This window comes from Bos indicus, chromosome 18, assembly GCF_029378745.1.
Source record: "Bos indicus isolate NIAB-ARS_2022 breed Sahiwal x Tharparkar chromosome 18, NIAB-ARS_B.indTharparkar_mat_pri_1.0, whole genome shotgun sequence".
Lineage (NCBI taxonomy): Eukaryota > Metazoa > Chordata > Mammalia > Artiodactyla > Bovidae > Bos > Bos indicus.
Window position 1 is genome coordinate 64,390,249 of NC_091777.1, and position 7,917 is coordinate 64,398,165.

The 7,917-nt window shown below is 44.0% G+C and overlaps 1 pseudogene; it reads left to right on the forward strand.

Annotated features, from left to right (window-relative positions):
- Positions 1-5,223: 5,223 nt before the first annotated feature.
- LOC109572058 (vomeronasal type-1 receptor 4-like) lies at positions 5,224-6,673 on the forward strand (annotated as a pseudogene).
- The last annotated feature ends 1,244 nt before the right edge of the window (positions 6,674-7,917 follow it).

Consider the following 7,917-nt stretch of genomic DNA (forward strand, 5'->3'; position numbering starts at 1 on the left):
CACAAGTCCTCTTTCCAGGAACTGTCGCGAGAGCAGGGGTAAGAGTCTCGGAACTGTCGCGAGAGCATGGTACGTGTTTAGGTCCTTGTCCGGGTAAACTCTAGCAAAATCGGAGGTGGTGCCTGCACACAGAAGCTCCAGCACGAGCCACAGCTGAAGGAGAGGCTGGCCGGGAGCCACGGTGCTCGTCAGCGACAGCTGCATCTGCCGGGAGAGTATTTCTTGTTTCTGAGAGCTCACGATTTATCAGGAAGAGATAGGGGAGAGGAGGAAAGGAACAAAAAGGTAAGAATTTCATCTTGAAGAGAGCGAGTCAGTCATGGTGACTGAAGGGGCTCCTGAGGTGATTCTCAGCAGGTGGAGCCAGGAGGCTGAGCCTGAAGGACCAGACCGTTGAAGTGGCGGGAAGAGGGGCGACTAGGAGCTGGGAGGGGAGGCCAGGACGCGCTTCCTGCTTTGAGCGGAAGTAATACCGCCGCTGTGGTGGGAAAAGGAGCGAGGTCGGCCGTGAGGTTAGAAACGCCTTAGGTGCCCAAAGTCACTGTTTCTCCTCACGTTGCTGCAGGTGCTCAGGGACAAGGCGAATGTTCATCTTTCCAAACGCCAGCTGGTGGTTTCCTTGGTCTTTTCTATTGTTTTTCTGGTCTCTATTTCATTTATTTCCACTCTGTTCTTTTTTATTTCCTTGTATCCATTAACTTTTCCTTAGTTTTCGGTTTGGTTTTGGGGGGCGGGGGAAGGGGTGGTGGTGATATTTTGCTGGTTTTTGGTTGCTATTGATCCTTGTGGTAAAAAGTTAGCTTGATTACTAGAATCTTTTTTCTTAATGCAGTCATCTGTTATGAAAACGTCCGTCTTAGAACAACTTGTGCTGAATCCCATAACCTTCTGTTTGCTATGTTTCCACTCACTCTTGTCTCAAGGTCTTTTATTTCCTTTTGGATTTTTCTTTGACCTCTGTTTGCTGTAGAGGTGGTTGTTCATCTCCACGTATCTGTGAATTTTCTGACTTTCCTGCTGTTATTGGCATCTAGTTTCATATCAGGGGGTTAGAAAAGACACTTGATGGGATTTCAGTCTTAAATCTGTTAAGACTTGTTTGGGGGACCTCGCTGGTGATCCAGTTCAGATCATTTTTGTATAAGATAGTGTCCAACTTTTGTTTTTGCAGTTTTTCAAATTGGAATACAACTGATATAATGTTATGTCGGTTTCATGGGTAAAATAATGATTCCGTACTTTTGAGTAATACTATTAGTTTGACTTGTATACACTACGATGTGTAAAATAGATAGCTGATGAGAACCTACTGTATAGCACAGGGAACTCTACTCAATGCTCAGTGGTGACCTAAAGGTGAAGAAAAGAGGGGATAAGTATACATATAAGTGAATCACTTTGTTGTACAGATGAAACTAAATAATATTGTAAAGCACACAATGCAACACAGCCATACTCCAATAAAAACATGTGTTACAACATTGTAACACAACTATCCTCCAATGAAAAACATCCCACTGTGGTATAATACACCACAGCTTCTTTATCTTTTTTTTATAGTGGGCACTTAGATTATTTCCAGGTTTTGGATGTTGTAATAATTCAACAACAGTGTATCTGAGTTGGATCAAGGTGCTGAGTTCACTGCAAATCCCTGTGCCCTGGGTTCCCTGACAATGAGGGAAAAAGAGGGGGGCGGGCGGGGGGTGGTCACTGTCAGTCTGTCGAGTCTGCATGACCAGAGCCACTGAGCTTCTCGAACATTTGTAAAGGCGTCTAGTGACTTCTCAGGACCTAACAAATCAGACTGTGGGTTAAATTTCTGCTGGAGAAGGCAATGGCACCCCACTCCAGTACTTTTGCCTAGAAAATCCCATGGATAGAGGAGCCTGGTAGGCTGCAGTCCATGGGGTCGCTAGAGTCGGACACGACTGATTGACTTCACTTTCACTTTTCATTTTCATTCATTGGAGAAGGAAATGGCAACCCACTCCAGTGTTCTTGCCTGGAGAATCCCAGGGACGGGAAGCCTGGTAGGCTGCCATCTATGGGGTCGCACAGAGTCGGACACGACTAAAGTGACACAGCAGCAGCAGCAGCCTAATTTCTGCTAAGACATTCTGTCAGAGTTCTGGATGTTTTTAAGTTGTGTGTATAGATGTTACTCATATTTTGTCTCTCTGATTGAATGGGGAAATGCTACCCCCCTACTTTATTCTGGAGCAGAAGGACAAAGAAAAAAGACTTCATAATGAGATGAAATCTAATGAATTTTCAACTCTGTGAAAACAGTGCAAATGCTAGAAAATAAGCAATGTATGCCCTTTTTAAAGTATTGGAAGTACTAAAATGGAAAATTCTGAAAGAGATGGGAATAACAGACCACCTGACCTGCCTCTTGAGAAACCTATATGCAGGTGAGGAAGCAACAGTTAGAATTGGACGTGGAACATCAGACTGATTTAAATAGGAAAAGGAGTATGTCAAGGCTGTATATTGTCACCCTGCTTATTTAACTTTTATGCAGAGTACATCGTGAGAAATGCTGGACTGGAAGAAACACAAGCTGGAATCAAGATTTCTGGGAGAAACATCAATAACCTCAGATATGCAAATGACACCACCCTTATGGCAGAAAGTGAAGAGGAACTAAAAAGCCTCTTGATGAAAGTGAAAGAGGAGAGTGAAAAAGTTGGCTTCAAGCTCAACATTCAGAAAACAAAGGTCATGGCATCTAATCCCATCACTTTATGGCAAATAGATAGGGAAACAGTGGAAACAGTTTCAGACTTTATTTTTTGGGGGGCTCCAAAATCACTCCAGATGGCGACTGCAGCCATGAAATTAAAACACGCTTACTCCTTGGAAGAAAAGTTATGACAAACCTAGATAGGATATTGAAAAGCAGAATCATTACTTTACCAACAAAGGTCCGTCTAGTCAAGGCTATGGTTTTTCCTGTGGTCATGTATGGATGCGAGAGTTGGACTGTGAAGAAGGCTGAGTGCTGAAGAATTGATGCTTTTGAACTGTGGTGTTGGAGAAGACTCTTGAGAGTCCCTTGGACTGCAAGGAGATCCAACCAGTCCATTCTGAAGGAGATCAGCCCTGGGATTTCTTTGGAAGGAATGGTGCTAAAGCTGAAACTCCAGTACTTTGGCCACCTCATGTGAAGAGTTGACTCATTGGAAAAGACTGATGCTGGGAGGGATTGGGGGCAGGAGGAGAAGGGGACAACAGAGGATGAGATGGCTGGATGGCATCACTGAGTCGATGGATGTGTGCCTGAGTTAACTCCGGGAGTTGGTGATGGACAGGGAGGCCTGGCGTGCTGTGATTCATGGGGTCGCAAAGAGTCGGACACGACTGAGCGACTGAACTGAACTGAACTGAAAGTGGAAATCCAACAAATGATCTATTATATAGCACAGGGAACTCTAGTCAATTTGATCTGGCAGCCAGGATGGGAGGGGAGTTTGGTGGAGAATGGATACCTGTACATGTATGGCTGAGGCCCTTCACTGTTCACCTGAAACTATCATAGCATTGTCAATCGCCTATACCTCATAACAATAAAATTTAAAAAATGGTAATAGGATTAGAATAATACTGTCTGTGATAATTCAATGCTGAATTTAATATTTTCAAATACAGTGGAGTGTACCTTGAACCATGGAATTGTCTGAGTATTTCTGGCCCAAAATTCATATATTGATATCATAACCCCAAACATGATGGTTTCAGGATGTGGGCCTTGCCAGGTGGAGACCTCATGAACTATATAAGTGCCCTTATAAAAGAGACGTCCAGAGCTCCATGACTCTTTCCATCACCTAAGGACACAGCAAGAAGCACCAGTCATGAATCAAGAAGGCAGCTCTCCCCATATAGGAACCATGCTGCAGCCTTCATCTTGGACCTCTAACCTCCAGAAATGTGACCAATAAATTTCTGTTTATAATCCTCTCGAGTGGGTGATGTTTTGTTGTAGCAGTTCAGACATTCTAAGGCCAGTATTGACAAGGACCCCAGATGGTCGTCGTGGCTAAGATTGAGCGCCATCAGAAGCAATCTCTGAGAAAAGGCATAGTGATTCTGCACCGAACCCGGCCTGCTCCACCCTCCACAGCTCTCCCTGTGTCCCTCTGTCCAGGGCCAAGTTCCTGACTCCTCTGTCCATGGTCCTGGGCACATGATGAGCTCTCTCAGCAGGGCTTCTCCCTCTCTTAGGAGGCCTGCACAGACCAGCTCTGACTTCTGTGCTGACCTGGGACGAGGTGAGTCACACACTTCTCTGCTGATTCAGCGTCACATTAATTATTATTGCTTCTACTGGCTTGTGTGCATGTTTAGTCACAGCAGATACAGAACTCCAAATGATCTGGTGGATTTCTCTGATATTAACTGAGGGAAATATCACCAGACTCACAGAACTGTGGGATGAGTGGTCCTCCTGGAGATTCTGTCAGACTCCTACACACTGAGTCCCCATCGATCCATTGATCATGATGCAGGATTTCCTATCCAGGGCTTGTTCCAGAGGGATTTCTGCTCATGAATCTTTGCTCCAATATAATCTTGGTTCCTTCTCTTCACCTGCTGTCCCTTCCCTTGTGGAGGCAGTGATGTCCCCCGTCTCTCACCTCTCTTACTGATTCGAGAATTTTCAGTCTATTTGGTGTTTTCCTTGTTAGGACAGAAAGGTGACTCCCAAGCTCCTTACCTGAGGAACTAGAAAGTGCAGGTCCACAAATGATTTTTGAAGTTATACCGTGCATGGTAATTCTGATGAAATATGAGTTTTAAGTGTGGATAACTGACTCTGTTGAAACTGTATTAAAATCAGCTGGACAATCGTAGAAGTTCAATACTTTCGCAATTTGCGATTTTTTCTTAATGCATTCTTACAATAGGCAGGAATGTCTCTAAGAGGTTTAGTGTATCTGCTTTTCTGTCTCCTGTCACATAGTCATATACTCAGTACATATTTGTAACATCTATTATGCATCGACCATGTTGGTAAACAAGATAAATGTGGTCCTTTAAAAAAATATATGTATTTATTTATTTGGCTGCATTGGGTCTTAGGTGAAGCACGTAGTTTACTTGCTCCTTGGCATATGGAACCTTGGTTCCCTGATAAGTGTTTGATCCTCTGTCTTTGCATTGCAAGCCAGTTTCTTAACCCCTGGACCCCAGGGAAGTCCGGATGTAGTTCTTAACTTCATGAACTTACATGCTTGTGGAGAATAAGGATATGCCACATAGTAGAAATTAATGTACTAATAGTGAAAAGTATAACTGATGTCATGCATGTGTCCTACAGGTTGAGCCCCACATGTGGAGTATGACAGTGTCTCCCTTCTCAGGAGAGGAAAAGATCAGGAATTCTTTCCCAATGTTGACTCTGTCATCACCTGCACAGCTTCCTTTCACCTTCAGGACACTGACATCTTCTCCATGTCTGTTCACAGAGATGCCCTGAGAAACCCAAGGGAGGTGGTTCTGAAAACCATCTTTCTGTTCCTAGTGGTGGTTGGGGCTCTGGGTAAAGTCATCCTTTTCTTCCACAGCATCTCTCCAATCTTGTTTGGCCAGAAAAAGAGACATACAGATGTGATTCTCACACACTTGGCACTGGCCAATCTCCTGATTATTTTCTTCTCTGGGATTCCCTGTATAATGGCAGTTTTTGTTTTGAGGAAGCCCCTGAACAGTCTGTTGTGTAAGTTTGTGTATTACATACAAAGAGTGGCTCGGAGCACCGCCCTGTGCTCCACCTGCATCCTGAGCACCTATCAGTCCTTCACTCTCACCCCCAGGAGATTGGAGTGGGTGATGCTCAGAGGAAGGGCCCCAAGGTCATTGGTCCTTCCCATTGCACCTGCTGGATACTCAGTTTAATGAGCTCAGATATTAATGAATCTGGATGCTCAGATATTAATGAATATCTGCATTCCCTTGATGATTACTGGTCCAGAGAACACAAGAAGTGATACTGACAATCAAGAGAAGTGGTTCTGCTCACCCACAGCTCCTTACGCAGCTTTTATGTACTTTTGGTCCATCTCGGATGCCATGTTTCTTACCCTCATGGTCTGGTCCAGTGGCTCCATGGTGCTTCTCCTGCTCAAACACTGCCAGAGGGTGCAGCATATTCACACCCCCACTGGACACCACAGATGCCCCCTGGAGACCAGAGCCGCCCACAACATCCTGATGCTGGTGGTCACCTTCATCTTCTACGTGCTGAATTCTATTTTTTTATTTTTGTATCAGTGCCTTTTTAAATTTTTGTCTATGGTTGATACAGACCTCTAGTGTCTTGGCTTCGTGTTTTCCCACAGTTCCCACCTTCCAGTCACTCCTGAGGGATCCTAAAACTCCTAGGTTCTGCTCTTGAAGAAAAATGGTTAAATAGCTAAATATGTAGTACATCCATGTTCAATCTCTCAGTCATGTCTGACTCTTTGCAACCCCAGGCTCCTCTGTCCATGGAATTTTCTAGGGAAGAATATTGGAGCAGGTTGCCATTTCCTCCTCCGGGGGATTTCCCTAAACCAGGGCTCAACCTGTGTCTCCTGCATCTCCTGCATTGGCAGGCAGGCTCTACCACTGTGCCCCCTGGGAAGCCCCTTAGATACATAGTAGACAGCTTCAATAATAGCCAATTCCTTTCTTCTGCAATTATTTATATATTTATTTTATACCCACTTTTACTGAAGCATAAATAACATGACACAGTATCACTTCAGGTCTTACAACATTATGATTGAATATTTGCATATGTTACAGACAATCAGTCAAATAAGTCTAGTTGATATCTATCTACCTCCATGTTGTTTTCAGTGTTGTCTTGTCTGATTCTTCATGATCATGTGCACTGCAGCACACCAGGCCTCCCTGTCCTTCACCATCTCCCAGATTTTGCTCAAACATATGTCCATTGAGTCGGTGATGCCATCCAACCATCTCATCCTCTGTTGCCCTCTTCCCCCTCCTGCCCTCAGTCTCTCTCAGTCAGGGTCTTTTCCAGTGAGTCAGATCTTCACATCAGGTGGATGTGAAGCATCTGAGCTTCAACATCAGTCCTCCCAATGAATATTCAGGGTTGATTTCCTTTTGGATGGACTGGTTTCATCTCCTTGCTGTTGGAGGGACTCTCAAGAGGCTTCTCCAGCACCACAGTTTGAAGGCATCAGTTCCTCAGTGCCCAGACTTCTTTATGGTCCAACTCTCACATCCATACATGACTACTGGAAAAACATAGCTTTGACTATATGGACCTTTGTGGACAAAGTGATGTTCTCTGCTTTTTAATACACTGTCTAGATTTGTCATAGCTTTTCATCCAAGGAGCAAGCGTATTTTAATTTCCTGGCTGCAGTCACCATCCACAGTGACTTTGGAGCCCCCAAAATATAATCTGTCACCATTTCCACCTCTGTACGTACTACAAAAACTTTCTTGTGACAAGAAGTTTGAAGATCGACTCTCTTACCACTTTTCATTATGCAATACAGTATTATTAACTACTGTCTCCATGCTGTACGTTTATATACCCATGACTAATTTATTTTGTAATTAGAATTTGTTACCACCGATGTTTGTACTCAGTACAAATTTTTACACAAATCCAAACAACTTTGAAGGTCAAATAGATAAATGGGCTTGCTGCCTTGAGAGGTCTGAAAGTGAATCCATGAGATTATCAACTTGAAAAAGATTCCAGCCATTACTAAGGCAACCCGTTTTCCCCTTGGCCAGTGCAGCTGCCTGAAGGAGCCTCCTTTCTTCAGGAACATCTGAAGTGTTTTCACAAAGTTTATATCCCTGTGGTGTAGCTCATATCCGATATACGCTTACACACAACCCAGTATTGCTCTACATTGTTATTCCAGAGGGGGTGGATGTTTT